The following is a 25,477-nucleotide window of genomic DNA, read 5'->3' as shown; positions in this document are numbered from 1 at the left end:
ACGAATTGGCTGCCTGTCTGAGCGAAAGCCGATGTTATTAGACCGGTAGAACCCATCAGACTGCCGATGATTATTAGTTGTCTCAAAGTTAACCCGCCAAGCAGCGTCTTGGTGACATATCCTGTTTTGAAAGAGTGACAACGTTTAAAACTGATGATATTCGTTATACCAAAGGTTCGTTATTCCGAAAACACACATATTCCGTACGCCTACATGTTCCCTGGTCCGGAAAAGAAAGAAAGAAACAAACAAACAAACTAACAAACAAACCTTCGAATTTTCGAACATTTTGCGTATATTCCGAAGATGTGTTACTCAGAAGGTTCGTTACTTCAAAAATAACGAAAGGTTTCTTCGTCAGAAAATGAAGTATAAATCTGTGGGGATCCCGAGACGGATATGCGGGAGTGATTCGAGGGGAGTGCGTATAAGCATTCTGATATTCTCTTTGTCAAATTACATTTGCCTTCTCTTGGTATTGAGGCTGAGATTAAAAGTAAGGCCACACGTAAGGGTGCAGAAAAGATGGGGAGTGGCGGATGAGATGGGCATCAAAGCGATTATTGAGTAGAATTGAGTAAAGTTATGTTCAGTGATGCAATCAAGAGAATGAATTTTGACGTACAACTGTATGTTACCAGGTACAGATATTGAATATCACAGTCCTATGTTTTCATTTTCCACCAAAAGGTAACATGTATGCCAAAGTTCATCCGAATGATTTTCGCTAACCTGCATGTGGTTTCTTTGTTTTCCAGTGAGATACATTTGTCTCGGGATATAGAGGTTGGTCTAGGGAAAAAAAAAAAAGTTCTGTACCTATATAAATACATTGACCCAATTTGAATTACTTAAGTTCCCTCATTGCACAAATCATCACGAAAAGGGCATTCTACTCTCTAAAAAATTTCGAGTGAATAATTCACTCCTCGCAGGAGTGAATAAAATTTCACTCGATTAAGAGTGACTTTCACTCGTTGTCGAGTGAATTTCACTCTTGTAACGAGTGAAATTTGTGTGAAACCTATTCGCCGAGTGAATTCCGAGTGAAAATTAAGCCGAGTGAATTCCGAGTGAATACATAATTAAACGCATTTGGCTAGGCCAATAGGAATTGAGAATTCCCTTGTCATGTGTTTACTCTAAGCCAATCACCAGCCGCAATTTCCCCTGGCTTGGGCGCGGGCATGGTTTACCTGAAGAGCGACGCGTCGCCTGTGCGTGGACTGTGTGCAATTGCGTGCATGCTGTGTGTGTGCTAGCTGTGCGTGTATTATGCATAGGATCACAGATTTACGTGCGTGTGGTATTCGTGAGAATCAGAGCCTAGCTGGATGTCGTGATGGACGTGAGAAAATTTCTGTCTTCAAATTGAGTGGGGCGGAGATATCATTCACTTTTTTGAAGGTAAGCAAACCATAAAAGATCGATCTAATTATAACTTGTTGAGTTTTTCCAGTATTACGGGCTAGTCTAACGTTATACCTCTCCGTAAACGAACATGTAAGCTACCTTACGAATAACCCCGGGCCCGGGGCTTTCCTTATACACAGTTAGCTATGGGGCTGGTCGAAGAACACCTTACGAACAGCTAGTTGTAGAATCCGAGGCCGAAACTCAACTGGTGGGTGTTGGGATGTAATAATACGTTGAGTCTTTAATTGTACACGTTGGGATCTAGGGCTTGAACTATTCGCGGACTATGTAAAGTCTTTAACTTTTTTAGAAACTAATTTTCAAACAAAATAGACCAGTTAATTTGAGTTCTGATTTCAAAAAAAAATGAGTGATGAGTGAAACGTTGGTTGTTAGTCATTGAATTGACATTGTACAAGCATACTCATCACACAGAGATTATAATGTAGTCGAGTGTAAATAAAGATAGAACTTATAAATACTATAACTGTTACTAAGCTGTGCTAAAGCAAGCGCCTAGCGCTCGACACGTACTCTACATTGCTATTGTTGAGTTGACAGCCGAATCACTGACACTGTGTTGCCAGATGAGATGGTGATCTCGATCAGTGCGGTAATGAAAAATGGTGAAATTTGGTGATTTATGATTATTGTTCATTATATACACTGTATGTAGTAAAAAGGACTTTAATTTGCCACTACATTCGAGTATCCAAACAGCTGGGAGAATATACTAGTACCACGTACACTCCCACGTCATGTGTGGTGATCATCTACTACTGTACTACTAGGTAAGAAGTACGATGCGTGTACTGTTCGTGTTAAGTGTTGGTCCACTGTGGCATCACTAGACCGGGGGCCCAGAAGATTTATTCAGCTGAAAAGGGTCACACTTTTTAATGGTCTCATCATATAAGGATGTGTCCAAGGGTCAATAAAATGAATTGCTGGCAAGTCACATCCTGTACCGTAAGCCTAGGGACCACAAAAAGGGACCCCGAAAAATGGATTTATTCAGCCGAAGGGGGTCACGGACAAAAGTTGGTGGATATTGTTCCTTTGGGTGTACTTATCATGAAAACAGCAATGCCAGCTATTTTATCCTGTACGGGGCCCCAGACAGTAGCCCCAAAGGGCCCTACTACTATGGTGTTATTCAGCTGAAAAGAGTCACAGCTAATTTCTTTTGCAATGGAAGTAGTTCCCACCAGAGATATCCAAAACACCAATGCCAGCTATTTTATCCTGTACGGGGCCCTAGACAGTAGCCCCAAAGGGCCCCACCCCCCATAGGCCTACGTACAAACACACACAAAGATTGATTTTATTCAGTTAAAAAAGAGTCACGGCTAATTTCTTTTGCAATTGAAGTACAAAATGTAGTTCCCATCAGAGATATTCAAAACACCAATACCAGCTACTTTATCCTGTACGGGGCCCCAGACAGTAGCCCCAAAGTGCCCCCCCCCCCCCCATAGGCCATACGTACAAACACACACAAACATTGATTTCATTCGTGCAGCTGAGAAGAGTCACGGCTAATTTCATTTGCAATGGAAGGAGTACCCATCAGAGATATCAAAAACACCAAAGTCAGTTATGTTATCCAGTATGGGGCCCCGCACAGTAGCCCCAAAGGAGCTCCCCCCCCCCCCCCAACACACACACACACACACACATTAGTTTCATTCAGCTGAAAAGAGTCACAGCTAATTTCTTTTGCAATGGAAGTAGTACCCATCAGAGATATCCAAAATACCAAAGCCAGCTATTTTATCCTGCATGGGGCCCCAGTCAGTAGCCCCAAATTGCTCCCTCCCCCCCCCCCCCCCCCAACACACACACATTGATTTTATTCAGCTGAAAAGGGTCATGGCTACTTTCTTTTGCAATTGGAAGTAGTAGGCATACTCATCAGAGATATCCAAAACTCCACAGCCAGTTATTTTATCCTGTACGGGGTCCCAGACAGTAGCCCCAAAGTGGCCCCTACACACACACACACACACACACACACACACACACATACACACACATATATATATTGGTTTCATTCAGCCGAAAAGGGTCACGGCTAATTTATTTTGCAATGGAAGTATACCCATCAGAGATATCCAAAGCACTAAAGCCAGTTATTTTATCCTGTTATACCGGGGGCCCCAGACAGTAGCCCCAAAGTGCCCCCTACACACACACACACACACTCACACACACACACACACACACACACACACACACACACACATTAGTTTCATTCAGCTGAAAAGGGTCACGGCTAATTTCTTTTGCAATGGAAGTAGTACCCATCAGACATATCCAAAATACCAAAGCCAGTTATTTTATCCTGTATGGGGCCCCGCACAGTATAGCCCCAAACACGGGTAATTTCTTTTGCACTGGAAGAAGTACCTATCAGAGATATTCAACACACCAAGGTTAGTTATTTTATCCTGCACAGAGCCCCAGACAGTAGCTCCACAGTGTCCCATCCATTATACATGTACTGTGAATCAGCTGAAAATGGTCTTGCAAATTCTTTTGTAACGTTAATATCAGGGCCTACTGAACAGAGATATCACAAACACTAAAGCAAGTCATCTTATCCTGTATACGGGGTCCCATAGGTTACAGTAGCAAAGCACTCAAGAAATTTACAAAGGAAGCATACTTCTGTATAGTGCACAACCAAGATGACCATATTACGAAAGCCAGTCATTTCATCTTGTACTGGGCCCAGGTTACAGTAGCCATAAAGTGCCCCTCCCCCACATAATTATTATGACATCATTTAGCTGAAAAGAGTCATAGTTGTTTTTCTTTTACAATCGAAGTAGGCCTTAGTTTACATCATAGATACCCAAAACATCAAAGCCAGTTAGGTTTTCCCAGCCAATTTCGCACTTTTGTTGGTTCATTTGATAGAAGGTTCGAATTCGTAAAATGGGTATTCAAATTGGCTGGTACCCTACGTTCATTCAAATTCGCCTTGACTTGCCGAAAAGGGTATTTCAGTCATTAAATTTCGCGAAAGACAGTCAAATTCCAAACGTGTTCATTCAAATTCAAATCATGCTATTTCTTTGTTTCAGATCATTTTAACATGTCTTTCTATGTGTGTTTTCGTTTCATCTATAAATTACTGTTATAAAGCAGTAAATGTATCATATTTCTTATCCCATTCTAGTATAACTGGATTTGGTTGTTCTGTAACCAGACTGGTAACGCTCCTTCTCTTTCATATACATGTCATTATAGGCCTACACGTGTACCAGTAATGCAGATTAACTTCATTTTTAAGATCATGACAGCACAATAGATACAGACGTTTATCTCTAGAAGACATAGAAAGAATTATTTAAAAAAAACATTTGAGGATCATAACCTTTACTTCTTGGAACTGGCCGACCGCTCGTAATAAAGCGCTCGTAACGGCCAGATAATTTGTGGCTTCTTACTTCTTTGGATTCAAAAAGCACGTTAAAAAAATGGTGTCAAAGTCTCTTAAACGAATGCGAAAACATGAAATGCTATGATGCTTACAAAACAAGAACTACGACGAAAGAAAATAAGGAAAGAGGCCAAGCATGAACATATCTATTTAATTGACTGCAGAACATGTTAAATTAGATGGCCAGAAATCAATTTGAATGAACGAGCGCAGCATGTAATCACGTGACTATATCATTATGAATTTATGAATGAACGGATAGTGGAATGGTACTTGTCTTATATATGGATTTCAGTTGAAAAAGTGTTATTTAGAATAAGGTTAGAGGTAATGTGAATGTTTCAAAATAAATTTGAATGAAGAGATTAATATGACATTGAACTACCATGTCATCTAGGCGAAATTTTTGCTAAATTTAATTCAACATTAAAGAATTCGATTAAAAGAGGTGCGATATTGGCCCGGGTGCAGGGCCCTTGACAGGTATAGCCCCAAGGTATTCCCACCCCATATGAATTAATTGCTTTTAGGTGAAAAGAGTCATGTATGCCTATTTTCCTTGGCAGTGGAATCAACAGCTGAGATACGTAAAACACAAACCCATCCAGTTAAGGGGCCCCCAGCCAGTACCTGGAAAGTGCTCCCGTATTATCTTATTCTAAGTGAAAAGAATCACTGCTGTAATTTCTTTTGCAATGGAAGTAGTACTCAAGGAGGTATCAAAAACACCGAAACTAGTTATATAGCTGTACGGGGCCCCACGGAGTGTTCCTAAAGTGTCCCCACATGTGATTTCACTATCAAGATCTGCATCCCGATCTATTCAATCTGTCAGATCGGGAGAGAGCGGCAAAAGTGTACGGGGACCGGGAGCATCGTAGCAGCAGCGTTTGGGTGATGGGGTTGGATCTGGCAATTTTACAGATCGGGAAGAAATTTTGAACTGGTTCAAAATTTCTTCCTCATCTCCCCATCAAGATTGACCTATTTTGAATCGTAGCTCAAACGGGGAGAGAGCAGTGACAGTGTAAATACCGCGGGATGAGCGTAACAATTCCAGGTTTTTCTGACGGTAGTAACAGAGGCACAATAACGGGAATTATAGTCTAAACTAGACACCGACGACATGGTCCCGCTGCTGCGCCGCTTTCTTGATCAAAGCACGACCTTCCCGCTTTAACGACGCTCTCACTAAGTTCTCTACTCTTGTATAAAATCAAGGCCTGTTCCTACGACGCTTCATTCCTGCTTCGATAACGCTGTTGGCCGCTTTAGCTACGCTGTTCCTACGCTTTCCCAGACTCAATTATGCACGTCTTCCACTCTCGCCGCTCTAAAATCGAATGTAGCCGATACGCTGGAAAATGTTTGCCAGAACAGCAATACTGATGATGATGAGGAGGACGCGTTGTCGTTGTCGCGAAAATGAAGACGAAGGAGTGCATATTTAAGAAGAAGAGATGCAAACAATAAAGAGAATAAAGCAAAACACTTTGGAACTACTGTACGGGACCCCGTGCAGGATAAAATATCTGACTTTGGTATTTTGATATCCGATGGATACTACTTCCATTGCAAAAGAAATTAGCCGTGACCCTTTTCGGCTGAATGAAACCAATATATATATATATATATATATATATATATATATATATATATATATATATATATATATATATTGTGTGTGTGTGTGTGTGTGTGTGTGTGAGTGAGTGTGTGTGAGTGTGCGTGTGTAGGGGGCACTTTGGGGCTACTGTCTGGGGCCCTGTACAGGATAAAATAACTGGCTTTAGTGCTTTGGATATCTCTGATGAGTACTACTTCCGATTGCAAGAGAAAGTAGCCGTGACCCTTTTCAGCTGAATAAAATCAATGTGTGTGTGGGGGGGGGGGGAGGGGGAGGGGGTAAGGGGGCAATTTGGGGCTACTGTCTGGGGCCACTGTCTGGGGCCCCATGCAGGATAAAATAACTGGCTTTGGTATTTTGGATTTTTCTGATGGGTACTAATTCCATTGCAAGAGAAATTAGCCGTGACCCTTTTTCAGCTGAATGAAACTATTGTGTGAGTATGTGTGTTGGGGGGGGGGGGGGGGGGGGCTCTTTGGAGCTACTGTCTGGGGCCCCGTACAGGACAAAATAACTGGCTTTGGTGTTTTGTGTCTCTGATTGGTACTCCTTCCATTGCAAAAGAAATTAGCCGTGACTCTTTTTAACTGAATAAAATCAATGTTTGTGTGTGTTTGTACGTAGGCCTATGGGGGTGGGGCCCTTTGGGGCTACTGTCTAGGGCCCCGTACAGGATAAAATAGCTGGCATTGGTGTTTTGGATATCTCTGATGGGAACTACTTCCATTGCAAAAGAAATTAGCCGTGACCCTTTTCAGCTGAATAACACCATATTTGTAGGGCCCTTTGGGGCTACTGTCTGGGGCCCCGTACAGGATAAAATAGCTGGCATTGCTGTTTTCATGATAAGTACACCCAAAGGAACAATATCCACCAATTTTTGTCCGTGACCCCCTTCGGCTGAATAAATCCATTTTTCGGGGTCCCTTTTTGTGGTCCCTAGGCTTACGGTACAGGATGTGACTTGCCAGCAATTCATTTTATTGACCCTTGGCCACATCCTTACATGATGAGACCATCAAAAAGTGTGACCCTTTTCAGCTGAATAAATGCTCTGGGCCCCCGGTCTACACACTTCTAGCTGAAGATCAGCGTGCTCATCACACGTCATGGAGATCGATCCCCCTTGTAGCAGACGATGACGGGTAGGCCTACTATGTTTCAACATTGTTTTTTATGAAAGTTACAGGTGACCTTATTAGGTATTGAAATTTGGCAGAGATCATCTTTGGGTCTTTCTAACGTTAATATGCTGATGTAGCTAAAAAAGTAATTAGGCCTACTAGCTTTTGTATTGGTGCTCACTTAGTATTTGTGTGGACAAAACAACTGCATATTGTCTTGTGGAAATGATCGAGTTCTAAATCCATTTCTGAACCTTGTGTTTTCATACTTTCCTCCAGCTTTAGATACATGACAGCTCTTTGGGAGTGGTGGTGATTTAAAGGAACTCGGTGTAGGGGTCATCATTTGGAGCACAAAGACGGATATTGATAGCTGTACAGTCTCTGTCACACGAAGAGGGTGCAGATCACCAGATTGCAAAGTACCAGATGTGGTCAACGACTAGCCATTGAATTCAGGGTTGACGAATGCTGGAAACACCGGGCCAACATCAGCGAAGGAGCCTCTGAGATATGGACTTCCATTGCACTAACCCTGCTGTAAGCTATTCTGTTGTTTTTCACGATGATTAATGAAGGGAGACTAGTTTGAAATTGATTGACATTTATTTTACATTCTAGAGTCTCAGTAATTACATAAGGGGCTACATTAAGAGACTGAATGCTTGGTTGGTTTTATTTTGTTTGAAGAAATGATTTTCAAGATACTTCATGGAGCAGTTTTGGAGCTGTCCTTCCCTCTGAAAATGGATTTCTTGACAGGTTAGTACTTGTATTTAAGAAAAAATGTGTACTGGGTACTTGCCGTATCGACAGAAGTGAAAACCATGTTATGGTCAGTCTTGAGTTGTGTAAGTAGAGCTGTTGCTTATGTCAAATATGTATGTTGAATGATTTTGCACTTCAAGTTTATAATGTAAACTAGAGGGACCTACTATCCTCATGCCATTTGTATGATTCATAAAACCATTAAATTTTACTTATTTGCCCAGGAATTCAACACACACCCATCACTTCAAGGAGGAGGAGATACTTCAAAAGCTGAGGGAAGGAGTTCTGACTGTTCCGAGGAGACATCTGCACATCCAGATCATTGTAGCATATTTATTGTTGAAAATGGAAGCAGAAAACTGTACAGCGTAAGTTCAATCATTTAAGATATTATTATTATAATTATTGAAAATTGGTCTGGAATACCAGTTTCCCATTGTCATGTCTTGTACTACATTTCCATCCAATATTATAACAATGTAATTTGCCTGTTCATTTTTGTTAATTGTCTTCTCAAGTATAGAGAACAACAGACTAAAATTTGCCCCCCCCCCCAAAAAAAAAAGAAAAAGAAAAGAAAAGAAAGAAAGAAAGAAAGAAAGTAGAAGGGACAGGTAAGTATAACATTGTTAATGAAGTGATGGTTATATAATAGATTTAAAAATAAAGACTGATATACTTGTATGAAACATATAAACAGAGTTAACGTACAAGACTCCACGCTGACTTATTTTCTTGGTAGCCCCATCAGGCCACATGTATATTGATTTGGTAATAGTCCTAATACTTATGATATGATCATCACAATGATGAATAAAAAAGTTGGAGTTGATGTGCCATGAAGTTCAATGGATAATCACATCTTGTATAAATTTTTCTACTAACTGTGCACATTCACACTTAACCTATCTGCATGAAATTTTCATATGTATTAACTGATATTTGGCTCAAGTAGCAATAAATGTACTTGAAACAGTGGTACTGAATAGCAATAGAAATTAATGCCAAGAAAAAAACATAAAAATAGTTCAGTCCCTTAAAAGATTAAGATGAGGGCCAAATTTTTGATGTTATATATTTGCGTCGTATAATATGATTAACATTCTTCTTGCTTTCTTTTTAAATTCAGATACCCAAGTAGTGAGCAAAAGACGTTGTAGCCAAGGCAGTTGCAATGCAGTACCCCACTTTGTGAGACGCCACACAAGGTGCAAAAGGACATGTAAGTTTATACTCATAAGTTTATGTGATCTACAACTTTTTTTAGCCCTTTTTAGCAGAAAGCTTAAGTGACATACATGGTATCTTATTCATCTAGCTTGCAAAAACTTCAATATTTTCAACTTTTCTCCAGAGCTAGTGGACAGAATTAAGCAGCCAAACTAGGAGTTGATCATCCTTGTTTACTTTGGGGGCAAGGACCCAAAGTTTTTCAGGTCATGGGCATGACCCCCCCCCCCCCCCCCCCCAAAAAAAAAAAAAAAAATGGCCTTTACAGGGAAATTGCATCTATTTCTTAATTAAATCATTGTGCAAATATACAGGCAATGTGGGGACTTTTTATAATCTTTGATGTACCTTCTCATAGATGTCTAAAAAGTTTGTGTGCAGATTGGCCTGATTCCATGACTTAGGTTCAATGAATGATAACTTTAACGTAACGTAATGTAACTTGATAACCTCCAACATGTCAGTTGTGCCGTTCATTTATGATAAACCTGTTCTCGTTTTCTTCCATAAGAGTGCCACTACATGTATTTCTACGGCTACCAGATCTTCATCAGTTATAGTCAACTCTGTGCCAAAGTCAAATTTGTTGAGACTCAAGAAAAAACTTTGACTTACAATGCATTCCTATATTTCAGGAGTATACCTGTATGGCAAGGATCATGGATTCATTGAGTATCGTTTGAAGACCTTGAGGAGCTATGACACCACTCATCACCTCAGGCAGAGAGAGAGAGAGCGAGAGAGAGAATAGTTGCAGCTCCCACCAAGCCCCTGACCGAGCACCATTCCAACGTAAGATTAGAAGCCCAATGAGAATTAAGAGACAGCTACCATCGGTGTATAGGTCTAAATACCCTTGCTCTTTTTCCTCTTTTGAGATACAGTATATGCTCCTCTGACGTTGGAACTTACATTCTTGTTGAAGAGTCAGCCTCATCAGGCTCAGCGGTAGTTTAGCATGAAGCTGTTACCAGGATGTACTGCAGCACTTCAACATAAAAAGTAGAACAGGACTCGCCGATGAAAAGAGTTTCTTAATGCTTTAAATTGTTGATTGTTGTACTAGTAGCTGAAAATAGTTTTGACTTATATTGTCAAGAAAAAATCTCCTCTTCATGGCCACATGTTAATCAATACATTCATCTGTGAGGTGTTCCAAGCATATCAAAGAATGTTTGGCTTGGCATTCCGCATGATACGAACCTGGCTGCGCTCATGATTAAGCACCCCCTTCTCTCCAGGCAATTCTGACTTGCTTGAATAAAATCTTTTTATGGTGTCATATTCAAGAGAGAAATTAACTGTTGACAGACACTTGCATGTAATTTTTTCGATCTTATTAATTTTTTTTTTTTTGGGGGGGGGATGCTACAAATAGCAGCTAAATAGTAGAATCTTCCAATGGTCATCCATGCTCTTGGGATGAAGATCATGTCTCCATGTTGTGATTAAGTTACCACATACATTTGTCACCCCTTTGATTAACATTGATGCAGCACAATATGCATGTGCTCAAATTTATTGCATCCATCTTCTTTGGAGTAGGGGGAAAAAAATAAACAAAATTGATGGGAATCATTGATCCCTAGGGTTACGGGACCCAGAGTTATTTTGTACATTTTCACCTCTATGTAATTGATGTACTGTACTTTGAAAAACTTGAGGGTAGAAGCTCAACTGGTTCAACTTCTTTTTCCACAAAACATCTGCAGCCCATCATTGATAAATATATGGCGTTAGAGTAGATGGAGCCAAATAGATTAGTTCACTAATGTGCCAAGTCAAACTTATGGATAATTCTTCCCTTGACCTGGTAACAAATTATTAAGATAACCTGCAACTGACAATCATATTTTGATGTGGGTAATTCCATGAAGTTGGGGCAGTGTCCATGTAGCATCATGATATTTAAAAAATACATTTCAGCATAACTCAATATTAATTATGCTATACATTTTTTGTTTGTAGGCTTTGCATTTGCATTGAGGCCACACATTTTCCTGGAAATTTTGTGCCATTCAGACTCGATTTTGATGAAGTTATTAAACAATATGAAACAGTGTCCTGTAGCATCGTGATATCTTAAAATTTGGTCCTAAGAGACAAATCATGGCAATTAGCTTGACCAAAATTTGATGCAATATGCATTTACAAGATATGAATGAGATAGCTAAATATCTCAAATTTGCTGTACACAGTTTGAATTTTAAAAGAAAATCACAAAATGTATCATGATGCTATGCGGTGTCCTTTTTTGCAACATTTGGTGGCCACCGCTTAGCATAGTGACACATTGTGTAATTTTCTTGTAAAAGTAAAACGGTGGAAAGGAGGGTTAAGATATTTAGCTGTCTGACTAATCTAGTAATTATGCATATATCAAATTTTGGTCAAGCTAATTGCATTAATTTGTCTTTTAGGATCAGATTTTAACTATCACGATGCTACATGGACGCGTCACGATGCTACAGGACACCGTTACATATCGTTTTAATAACTTCATCAAAATTGAGTCTGAATGGCACAAAATTTCCAGGAAAATGTATAGTCTCAATACAAATGTAAAGCCTATAAACAATATATGTATAGCATAATTAGTATTGAGTTATGCTAAAATGTAACACTTTGTGCCCCAACTTCACGGAATTACTCTATAGAGTGTTTGCAGTGATGTCACAATTGCCCACCATAATGAAGTCAATTGCCTAAACTGACTAGAAATCAAGCCTGCATACAAAAGCTGCAGCAATGTTTACTTCAGGGAAACCTAAGGCAAAAGAACACCTTTGTTAGAGAGGCATGCATGAGTGAATATTGATCGCCTTTGCTATGGAAGCCACCATTATGGTGGCCAACATGACGTCACATGAAATCACTCTATAAGAAATTCAGTTTGCATGCATTAGTTGTTGCTACATCTGGCAAAACTCAGAAGGATTACAAGTGTTCAATATTGTACAATGATGCCTTATGTAAGTGAAGAACATCAATGATATGATGCATGTTGTGTCAACTGTATTGATTGCAATTCTTTTTCCATAAATAGTAGGCCCGGTTGAGGGGGGGGGGGGCTACGAGCCCTCCTCCCCCTTTGACATTCCATGCCAAATTTCATGAAGGCATGATTATTTTGGGGGGTTATTGATTGTAATCAATAACATAAATATTTTCATGCTGGACGTGTCGCTGACAAATTTCATTGAAAAGGCAGTGAAAATCAAAAAGTAAAAAACAGAGAAATACATGAGTAAATAGAAAAAATAGATACTTCAGAATTTTTTGATGGCACATTTTTTTTTCTCTTACATTTGCTATGGACACTAAAAAGAATATTTACACCAAAAAAAAAGTGCCTTTTTGGAACTTTACAGCAAATGGTCTGATTCATGCTCAAATTAGCATAATTTAGCCAAGTGACTTTTTTTTTTTGAAAATCAATATTACCGTTTTATAAATTGTGTCACAGGCAATTTGTGTGTGGATTTTGTAATGATCGCACAGTTGATGGCCGAGGTCTGGGGGGGGGGGGTTCCAGGGAGGCCCCCCTCTGGCTCTATCATCTACATAAATACCCCACCTACAGACTTAAAGTCAAGACCATGCTTCTCTGATCGAGTATGTTTAGGTGTTTGTACAATGTACTTGTAGAGCATCACTGTGTTACATGACAGAGGATCCAAACTTGATTAACCATGCAGTATTGAAAATTTCTGTATTTTTGTCAATTTTTCAAAGCAATCACAATTCCTACTACATGTGTAATTGTTTTTGTATTATAATATAGATAATGGTGACTATACTTTGCAAGTCTTTTGTAGCTTATCATTGAACATGCCATATTCACTTGTAGTGTTCAGGAAGGGTACTTGTAAAATTTGTCACTTTTGCACAAACTTTATGAATTTGGCATATTTTCAGGGAAATGTGTGATGTTAATATTTCAAGAGTTTGTTCACAAAAACTGATAAGTCCATTTTTTGAGATTTTGAAGTACAGTCTCTGTCATAAAGTACAAAATAATACATTTTAAATGATATATTGGTCACTACATATAAAGGTACATTTTTGAAGTTATCAAAAGAAGCAAACATTTTCTTATTATTCTCTACATTTTTCTTGACCTTAAATCACAAATATCTCCATTTGGCACATATGGACTTATCAGTTTTTGCAAACAAACTCTTCATTTGTAGAGCTTTGGGAATGACAGCTAGAATAGCATATTTACAGGGACTTTGTGATGATTATGGTGACAGTTGTTCTTAAATGATAAAAATATGTAAAATTATTATTGGCCACATAATTCATGGAAAACCAGATACTCAGCACATGAAGACTGTTTGTAATGGTGTACTGCTCTATAGTTGAAGTTTAGATATTTCAAGAGGTATATTCCTTTCTTTTTTTCAGGTGATCCAGTGGACATCACACATTTATGAGATATAGAGAATCAGCTCATAAAAAAAGCATAACATGCGTAGCATTTAGTACATTATCTTCTTATATCCCCCTCAATGCTACTTAAAGAAAGAATAAATTAATAAGAAAGAATGAACCTACAGCCATTTGGATTACTAGCTTATATTTATTCAGTTTCATGTATTGATCCAGCTCGGGTAGGAATGACTTTCAAAACTGGAACACAAAGTTGGCAATGCACTGGGCTACCAGTGGTGGATGGTTTGCTTCAAAATACATGCATTAATATTAACAAATATCTATATTATGAACGTTACTTTTTGTTTTTGTTTGTATTAGTTTGATTGGTATTCATTATCCAGAAATGGCTCCAGACCACCTACATTATTCCCAAATCCATCACCATATTGTCACTTTTTCTTCCAGGGTTGAATAACTAGTGCACTGAGTGCTGTGATAGAGATGTGTGCTCATGTAGAGTGTAATTCCGTTTGGGATTGAAAAAAGAATGAAAAAGGAGTGAAAAACCTCCGGAGTAACAAAAGAAGAGGGATATACAATAGGAGTGAATTGAGAGTGAGAAAGGAGTGAATATCCAAGCAGAAATATTTCCGTCTTTTTTCACTCCTGGAGTGAAAAAGGAGTGAATATCCAACCAGAAATATTTCCGTCTTTTTTCACTCCGGAGTGAAAAACGACTGACAAAAGAGTGAAATACGACAGGAGTGAATTTAGAGTGAGAAAGGAGTGAACATCCCACCAAAAAAATTTCCGTCTTTTTTCACTCTCTTTTGGAGTGAAATTTCTGTTCACTCGAAATTCACTCCACTTCTAGTGATCCTTGACGTCACTACCAAGGGGAGTGAAAATCGAGTGAAAATTCACTCTTTCTTTTTTAGAGAGTATGATTCATTATAGAGCCATGCAAAATAACAGTTTTTACCACATCTAGAGCGTGCCAGCTCGTATGGTCAGATGAATCGTCTTACCGAGAGCGTAGGCCAGACCTTGGCTACTAGACATAGCCAAGCCCGCTGTGGCTGGTGACAAATGAATCTGTACTGTTAAATCTTTGTAGAATATCTCGTACGACTTTAGAATCCCCAACTCGAGAAAATTGATTGAAGCAATCCCAGCTAGGATCAGCCATCGGTACCGTGATCGGCCAGGGGATCCCATCATCGAGCGATCGTGTATTAGCAGAGGACGTTTTAATTGGAGGGAATTCAGCGCGCCTCCGAGACAGCCGCAGCAAATGCATCCATTTCAATCAGCTCATTACGCAACATTTGATTTGAATGAGCGATTTTTGATCAGCGACGCATCCCTTGTAGCTCCAGCATTTATGTTGAAACGGGAAAGGCAGGCGAGATGTACTTACAGTACTGTTCGATGCAGGTGCAGTTTTTAATGTGAGAGAGCGCGCTCACTGAAGGGTAGCTAGTCAAGCAACTTTGCTCCGTGCTGTGTCTTAGTCCATGGGCCAGGCCAGATATTGGTACCACCTGAGGTGGCAAAACCTTCTTGGTGTCATTTTGTTTGTCGGGCATAGATATGCTTATATCAAGCTATGATAACATTTCCAAATGAGTAGCTTAGTCATAATAAATGAATTTTTAACCAACATGGTCTCGTTGTTATATCCCTATTCTGAATCAAAACTAACTACTATACAAAGAAGAGCACCGTCTTCTGTATATCTACAGGTGTTTTGTTGTTGTTGTTGTTGTTATTTTAATTTTTTGGCGTGTATCATTCATTTATGAATATTTACGCCTAATACCTGTTAAATCTTATATGAATATCTTTATGAATATTATCATTCAATACAAATTCAAAAATTTCCCGCTGCATTATTGCTGCAATTGTGGAGATTTTATAAACAGACTGTCACCCACCCATCATTGGCCGTTTTTGTGTATTTTCTGGCCAGCCCGGTTCGTCGTGAACATGCAGGCTTCTCAGCTTGGGCATGCCCGCGTGCAAGCCTAGGCCCCTCCAATACCGGCCAAGATTGGGATGATGTCTGTTAATGTGAATGTCTCCTTTTCCGATTGAATACTGAAACCAAAAAACAAAATATAGAAATTTTGAAACCATTATAACATAAAATCAAAGCAGACATACAATGTATGGGCTTCTGGTGTAAACGCGGTGCGCTTACCTCAACGCGGTGCGCTTAGTCTTTATTCAAGGCAGCGAAGGGAATATCCAAAGGTTATGATGTCCACAGCGCTTTAGTGTTTATACAAGACGGCGAAGGGAATATCCAAAGCTTATGATACATTGTATATCCCTTTACCTAAAAACAACAACAACAAAAGCAATTCCTCGTGAATTTTGCGGTATTTTTCAATCATTTATCATTTTCCGGTGAAAACGTTACGGTGAAAACAAATACCACGCCAATGTCGCTTTATTTCCATCCAACAATGAGAGAAAATGCAAAAACACTGTACCGGTGTTAAACACTCTAAGAAAAAAAGGTTCTTTTGAGCACCATTAAATGGTTCTCAGCACTGTCACAATAGCGACACCCTTTTTGGTGATCGTGAGAACCTTTTTTAAATGGTGCTTGTCGGCACCTTTTGCAAAAGGTGCCCATTAGAACCTTTTTCCCGATAACCGGGGGGCCAAAAGCTAAAAACAGAGGTCGAGTTGCACTCTCTCTACAAACTAAGTAGACCATGCTTATTTTCAAGTTTTTATTGTAACAAACAACATTCCACTGGTCTACCTCAAAAAATTTGTTGCGAAAGCCTCCAAATCCAAGATGGCGTCCAAGATGGCCGCCATATTTACTGAATTTGTTATTTGAAAGATAGAATTTGATTGAAAGATCAGATTTCAACAAATGTGATGTCATATGAAAGAGAATAAAATTTTCTACAAGTTGATACCACTTTTGTGGGTTATTGTGATAAGTGGATTGAGATTTTAAGGAAAAAACACTCATTTTTTGATATTTTTCTGAAAAAAAGAAAATCATGAAAATGCTTGATTCAGCATAAATCAAAGAAAAACTGAAGGATTATCTTGAAACGTTTCAAGAACTTTTTTGGACATATAATTAATATCTGGAGAAAATTAGGGGTCAGTACCGTTTTTGGTTCAGGAGTTATGATGTCTCAAACTTGAAAACTCACTATGTAAAAATGGCCACTTTAGTTGTGACAATACCTTGTTGGTCGTAAAAAGAGCCTGCGCGCGCCAAGACTACTACACGCACCACTGACATTGGCGCTTGTAGCAGTGCCAGTGGTGCGTGTAGTAGTCTTGGCAAACGCAGACATTTTCTTTGACAAACAAGGGTTTGTGCCTGCAAACTAACTTTTCATACCAAGTGGTAGCTCAGGTGACGCTGATTGCTGTTATTTCAAAGTAGATTGTTCTGAAGCAGATGAGATGAAGCAAAAATATCTTTCAAATAGAGGTAGAATCTTGAAACAACCTTGCTATAGAAAGTTTAAAACAAAATCTGGATCAATCACTCAAAAAATTCAAGATTGCAGACCATCAAAGCTGACATAGTGTATAAAATTGCGCCAAAGTAAATGTATTATTTCGTTTTTGATACAATTTTGTCTGTTGTGCTATCTTAAACCGTCTTAGGTTTTTATGGACACATTTTTAGAACCAGTGATATTCTACTCTCCGAAAAAGAAAAAAAAAACAAATCGAGTGGAAGTTTTTGCTTTTGATGTGAGGAGTGAATAACAAGAAAACGGTGAATTTAGAGTGAAATTGGAGTGACTTTTGAGTGAAAATGTTCATTTTCACTCATTTTAGAGTGACCTTAATAGGCAGGGCTCCACACTAACTTTTGTTTTTGGTGGCCCAAAGGCAAATATCCGATCTTTTTTGGTGGCCCGATCAGGCCACCTATGTTCTTCATTTCTGACATTTTGGTGGCCCGACGTGCGTTTTTGGTGGCCCCGGGCCACCGGACCAGCGTTAGTGTCGAGCCCTGCCTTAGGGATCACTTGTCACTCTTCGAGTGATCCCCGAGGTCACTCTAAAATGAATGAAAATGAACATTTTCACTCTCGAGTGATCCTGATATCTAATATGGGAAAGCATCTACCAATGGCATAAGCTCAGATCAATTGTGACACTATAACCCACATGAAATCAGCCTAAAAACAATGTAAAAAAAATCTGGTAACAGAAAATACAGTTTCAGCATGCTTATTTGTAAATGTGAATATACAGCACGAATAATCAATTTGGACAATTTTATTCGAACAATATACTGAAAAGTAATTTCGCACAACACATTTCGCACAACAAAGTTGAGAATTGCCGCCATGTCGGATTTTTTTTTTTTTTTTTTTTTTTGGGGGGGGGGGGTTCGGATCAGAAGGGCTTTCAAGGACATCTACGGATCAGACATTATTACACATATACCATCATCATTCAGGCGTTTCTACAACAGCAGAGTAACATACAAGTAAAGAAGCATATCTTTGATACAGAAGCATTTCTTTTTTATCAAAGATTGGGCCTTACCCCAACACTGGAATGAGCTCCACCCCCCCCCCAAAAAAAAAGACCCTCAATATGGTTTACACTAACACAATATCGTTCGGATGTATCGGAACATGTAATAGACAACAATATAAGAAGATTAAAAAAAAACATATCAAATTATAAGTTATAAGTTGAGATTTAACTTTGACGCAACACACTAAAGGTATTCTACCATTGGGAGAGATATCACATTCTATTTATATGTGCAGGTTAGTTGTATTACAAAACATTCTACCATGTAAAAAAAAATATAATAAAGCCTAAAACATACGGAGATATCACCATTGCTTTTCAAGAAACCATAGCCATAACTGTTGACAATTTAGTATATAAAAAAACATTCTTATCAGATCTATTTAGTATATCTAACAATATTTAGCGTTAATTATACTGATTTCAGTTTGTACATTAGTTGTTCTATCCCTAACTCACAGTTTAGAGCTAGTTTGAGGAATTAAGTAAAGCTGGGTTTTTGTTTTATACACGTACACTAATGGTAAATAATGCCTTGAACGACAACCTCGATTAATTACCGCCATCTTGAATTTTGTGTGGATACTATTTTTATCGCTAAATATTACACATTGGCAAAATTTGTGCCAAATTCCAAGCTCCTATCTCTTTTTGGAAAATACTTTCTGTTCAATTTTATCTGCCTCAGAACAATCTACTATGATGAAATGCTACAGTAATAGCGATCAGCGTCACCTACCACTTGGCATGAAAAGTTAGTTTGCAGGTACTTGCAAGTCACTAGACCGTTACAGTATTACATGTGACCATGTAAACACATTGTATGCAAAATTCATAATGCATAAATGTAATTTTTTCAAGTTTTAGACGTTAACTTGTCAATAGTGTATGATATTGCCTGTAATTCCAGAAATATGAATTATGTCTCAATCTCAGTAAATCTCAATCTCAATCGCAGGTTTCAAAATAATTCTTCAGTTCTTCTTTGATAAATACTAAATCATGCATTTTCACATTTCTTCCTTTTTTCAAAACAATATAAAAATATGGATTCCCCCCTCCCCCAATTTATCACAATACACAGCTAAAGTGGTATCAACTTTTAGGAAGTTTTACTCTCCTTCATATGACATTAAATGTGTTGCAATTCAATGTCTCTATCAAATTTTATGTTTGAAATGTTAACTTCAATAAAAATGGCGGCCCTATTGGACCGCATCTGTACTCTGGAGGTTTTTGCAACAAATCTATTGAGGTGTACTTACGGAACATTGCTTAGTATGCTTAATATTATGTATGGTCTTGTTTATAGAGAGAGTGGAACTCGAAAAGTAAGCACGATCTTGGATTTGACCCTCTGTGACGTCTTTGGGAACAGATGCGTGTAAATGCATATTATGTGAAATGGGATTTCAAGTTTGAGACATTATAACTCCTGAACCAAATACAATACTGACCTCTAATTTTCTCCAAATATTGATTATATGGGAAAGATGTTAATTTCTGCATGGTTTTCATAAACATTTTTAATTTATTCTTTTTAACTTTTTAGAGAACTATTCATGGTGCATTCTGAAAAAAATGTCTCCGTAAAAACCTAAGATGGTTTGAAATAGCATTAAAATGTTCAGAATATATAAAAACCATATAAATAGACAGCAAAACAGACAAAATTGTATCAAAATCGAAATGATACATTTACTTTGGCGCAATACACTATGTCAACTTTGATGGCCTGCAATCTTGAATTTTTTGAGTGATTGATCCAGATTTTGTTTTAAACTTTCTATAGCAAGGTTGTTTCAAGCTTCTACCTCTATTTGAAAGATATTTTTGCTTCATCTCATCCGCTTCAGAACAATCTACTTTGAAATAATAGCAATCAGCGTCACCTGAGCTACCACTTGGTATATGAAAAGTTAGTTTGCAGGCACAAACCCTTGTTTGTCAAAGAAAATGTCTGCGTTTGCCAAGACTACTACACGCACCACTGGCACTGCTACAACCGCCAGTGTCGGTGGTGCGTGTAGTAGTCTTGGCGCGCGCAGGCTCTTTTTACGACCAACAAGGTATTGTCACAACTAAAGTGGCCATTTTTACATAGTGAGTTTTCAAGTTTGAGACATCATAACTCCTGAACCAAAAACGGTACTGACCCCTAATTTTCTCCAAATATTGATTATATGTCAAAAAAAATTCTTGAAACGTTTCAAGATAATCCTTCAGTTTTTCTCTGATTTATGCTGAATCAAGCATTTTCAAGATTTTCCTTTTTTCAGAAAAATATCAAAAAATGAGTGTTTTTTCCTTAAAATCTCAATCCACTTACCACAATAACCCACAAAAATGGTATCAACTTGTAGAAAATTTTATTCTCTTTCATATGACATCACATTTGTTGAAATCTGATCTTTCAATCAAATTCTATCTTTCAAATAACAAATTCAGTAAATATGGCGGCCATCTTGGACGCCATCTTGGATTTGGAGGCTTTCGCAACAAATTTTATGAGGTAGACCAGTGGAATGTTGTTTGTTACAATAAAAACTTGAAAATAAGCATGGTCTACTTAGTTTGTAGAGAGAGTGCAACTCACTCGTTAAGTAAGCGACTTTTTGGGGTTTGGCCCTCCGGTTACGATGAAATGGTGCTCGTGAGTACCATTTGAAAGGTGCCCATGGGCACCTTTTTGACTCTTTTCAAAAGGTGCTCATGAGAACCATTTCATTGGAAAAGGTTCTAATGGGCACCAATGTTAAAAGGTGCTGACAGGCACCATTTAAAAAGGTTCTCACAGGCTCCAAAAAAGGTGTCGCTATTGTGACAGTGCTGAGAACCATTTAACGGTGCTCAAAAGAACCTTTTTTTTTCCTTAGAATGTAGTATGTGAATTGATGTCTGTGTATTTTTGGTGTGTTTCACATGCAGTGCTGGTAAGGTGCTTCACTGGCACCATTCTTAAAGACATTTAAGTATGTATCTGTATTGAAAATGTGCATCACAAACTTATTTGTCAAAACTCATCAGTCAAACATAAGTTGTACGTACAAAACATACAATTAGCAATACATGAGCATGCCATACATTATCGTTGACACTGGAAAAAAAACAAAGGTAACACACTCATGCACACACAGTTTCACAAGCATGAATACATGTACATGAAATTCACCAATATATTTTCATGAAACATTACTCAATAACTGAAAACCATAGAAATTTGCTCTTTCACAAATTAACAGAAATGTATTTATTCACCTTAACTTTTACAATCCAAAGGTGAGGTTTGCATTTGTCATGTTATATGTCAAATATTCTTAACAAAATATTTTCATTTGTTCACTATTTTTCCCCACAATATTCGTCATTTGTGTACCGAGCAGTTCTTGAAACACCATCACACATCTCTGTACAGATGATATATGAAATAGAAAGAGGTGCATCAGTCTTTTGAAATACATAACAAAATTTCTAATTCTCTATGAAATAATTCCAGCATGGATGAGATACAGTAATTGTGTCAGTCTTCAGATATGCAGAAGTACATTACTTAAGTAGTATGAGGAACGTTTTCCGCATATTTGCTAGTTTGTTTGGTGTTGTTTTTTTTTTTCTTTTAAAGCATATGTGTCCTAAAAGCAACTACAAAGGGCAGGAAAACAATTCCATTAAACAGGACCTTTGGTATTGTCACAGAAAATATACATTATATTGCTGGTACATGTATGATATTTAGGTGAGGATAGGATTTACACTTCTTCACTTCACTTCACTTCACATTTATAACGTCGAGTACTTGAATTAACTTATTTTTGTTTGTATACGAGTGACCTTTTTTTTTGTTGTTCTGCAATTTGAAAGCACCATAGACACATCTATACAACTGCAAATACAAGAGTATAAATTCAGGTTAATCATGACCTCTGACAATTTACAGATTGTCCTACGAAAAAAAAAAAAAAAACACCACACACAATAAAAAAGAACACATTGTTTTATAATGTGAAGGATAACAAGAATCCCAAGGGGAAAAAAGCTAGGATACCACACCCACACAGTTTTACAAGTAGTTGTATGAATGAACAAAATTCCCCAACCATGATCTAAAATATATAACATTGGGAATCAATAAAAGTTTACATTTTTAAAAAGTAGAGCCATAAATTCATTATAGAGTAAACTATAACCAATGCAGGTCTAAAGCTGAGGTTTGAATTTGCTGTCCTATAACCTATGACAATATGTTGTTAGCATTTAATTTTGTTCACCATTTAATTTTGTTCACCAAATTTGGCAACAGTCTTTTAAACACCACCACTACGTACATGTACATTTTGTATTTCAGCAAAAACAATACAAACTGGTGACAAGAGGTGCATCAGTGCTTGGAAATAAATTACATAATCTTCAATTCTCTACACAATACGTAATTCCTGCGTGGGTATAAATGCAATAAGTTTTACCAGTCTAGGTGCAAACTTTAAAAGTGGGCAGAAATCGACCACACAATGACTGGAGAAGTATAAAGAGCATTTTCCGTTTGTGCTGTTAAAGATTAAAACTATGAATGACTTCACTTCTCAGATTGGCATCTGGTCTGATCTCATTACATGATCTACCCCCCCCCCCCCCATACAGTTGATACAAAGCTGTTAAATGCAAATTATAGTGAAACATTATCACTGGTACATAGTAAGTTGCAAATACTGTATTGGGATCATTACAATTCATAATGTGACCCTCTTTATCACACAAACCAACAAAAAGTCGCCAGACATGAATTTTTGGTTGACGGCAGATTCTGAAAGAGCAGCTATAAAATGAACTATAAGTCAATGCAAACGGACTTACCTACCCTATCAACATATTTCTCAAATGTTTTCTCTGGCAGCATCAGTGTTTTCTCTTTGACTCAGCTCATTCTTGGCTAGCGTAGGTTTCTGGTCGATGCTGTAAGCGGGCTATCCGGGCTAAAATTGTCATTCTGATCGATGTATTCTTTTGGTCACCCAGCTCATTCTTGACTAGCCCAGGTACAGCAGGGTTCTGTCTGATGCTGTCAACGGGCTATGAATCACGGGCTGTCATTCTGATCGATGTATTGTCTTGGCCACACAGCTCATTCTCGACTAGCCCAGGGTTCTGGCTGATGCTGTAAATGGGCTATCCCGGGCTCTTATTCTGATCGATGAATTCTTGTGGCCGCCCTGCTCATTCTTGACTAGTGTTAAGCCTACGGTTCTGGCCGATGTTGTCAACGGTCTGTCACGGGCTGTCTTTCTGATCAATGTAGAGTCTACCTTGTCGTACCGGCCGCGAATATTTTTTCCGTACATGGAAACGCTACAGTACATGAATTATTCATAAGTTTAGCTGAACTTTTGAAGTGCGCAGGCGCGTGGACTTGGCCAACTTGTACACAATGAACGGACTCTACTACTCGCACAGCCCTACCAGGGAGGTGGAAGTGTTCCACCTCCCTGGCCCTACTCTCTGTGTACACATGCAGTAGTAGTAGTAGTACCTGTGTATGTGTGTGTAGACGTGTGTGTGTGTGTGTGTGTGTGTGTGTGTGTGTGTGTGTGTGTTGTGCATGTACATACATTCGAGCGTAAACATGTCACTACACTCACGATGAGGTTCGTCCGATCTCAATGAACATGCAGGAAAATGACCTTGTACGTCTGATGCAATCACGCTGACAATATCACCTAACCAATGTTACTTCTAATCAACTGATCAGTTACGCAAGAATACTTTGAATAGACCAGGTGGCCAGAGTATCAGGTTACATTGTACCTCTATGAATAGTCAGAATGTTGATACAAAAACATCCCTGGACGCGCTCGTAGAAAAGTCGGGGATTATGAGCATAATAGAGAAGTTCAAAGGCCGATTACAGACGGTCTCTTTTCTGCACCGGTCCATAGAATGTATTTGCCTTCGTAGAAAGCGCTCCAAATTTGCGAAGGGTGATTCAATTTTGCGAGAGACGGACCTGTGATAACCCATCGCTTCAATTGAACACTTTGTTTAGGAGCAAGGTATTTCGGGCAATAAAAGCATGAAGTGTTCTTGTCTTATCTCATGTGTATCGATGTAATCAAATGTTTTTATGCTGCTACTGAAGTGGTTTATTCACTTATCGTGCCAGTGTAACATATATATACTCTCTAAAAAAAATCGAGTGAAAGTTTTCACTCTTGAAAGAGTGAAAACAAAAAAGAGTGAATTTAGAGTGAAATTGGAGTGAATTTCGAGTGAAAAAAAATATATAAGCATATATATATATATATATATATATAAGCATATATCTGCATTTAGGTAGGACTACATTTTTTCATTCCATTAGACTTCGCGAACTCATGCACAATGCAGCATTTTCATATTCATAAACGATTGCAGCAAATGCTCATTTCCTTTATACATTATGCTTATCGAATGAGATTAGTTCTTCATTTCTTTCTTGTCTTTTATCGGGGGATGACTGGTACTGTATAAACAATAAACAAATATTGATTTACGCTCATGACATAAGAGAAGAACAATTCAGCAAAATTAGCCGTCTGTTATGAGAGATTGAAGAATGCCAGGAGAAATGTTGTTTATTTCAACAAAAATATTGTCTTTTCCTTATTTTCTCAAGTGATGTAATAATCTTAGGCCTTCAAGCCTGTGTGGCTTGTGCTTGTCATACTTCTATGATCATGTCGGCTTCTTCTACAGCTGCTGGAGTATACGCGATGGCCAGCCTTTTTTTTTTTTTTTTTTTTTTTTTTTGCTAAATTGAATTAACTTCTGCGTCGAATTCGGGAATGGTCACCTGCGACCCTGTTCGAAAAGACGCTCTCTCACATGGAGACGAATTTGAATTGTCTATGGGCATTCTAATTTGAATACGTTTTTTGAAGTGATAGGATATAGTGAGAGGAAACTGAG

At 38.3% G+C, this 25,477-nt stretch overlaps 1 long non-coding RNA gene across 1 annotated transcript; it reads left to right on the top strand.

The window, feature by feature from the left end:
• Window positions 1–8,645: 8,645 nt before the first annotated feature.
• LOC139739403 (uncharacterized) lies at window positions 8,646–10,347 on the top strand. Its single transcript, XR_011711509.1, has 3 exons — window positions 8,646–8,754; window positions 9,516–9,608; window positions 10,252–10,347. It is a non-coding gene; the product is annotated as an uncharacterized lncRNA (long non-coding RNA).
• Window positions 10,348–25,477: the final 15,130 nt, after the last annotated feature.

The sequence above is a fragment of the Diadema antillarum genome, unplaced genomic scaffold (genome assembly GCF_040938485.1).
Source record: "Diadema antillarum isolate AM-2024a unplaced genomic scaffold, OU_Dant_1.0 seq00000798_RagTag, whole genome shotgun sequence".
NCBI classification, from domain to species: domain Eukaryota; kingdom Metazoa; phylum Echinodermata; class Echinoidea; order Diadematoida; family Diadematidae; genus Diadema; species Diadema antillarum.
The sequence above is the reverse complement of the archived record's forward strand: the minus strand, read 5'-3'. Positions and strand labels throughout refer to the sequence as shown.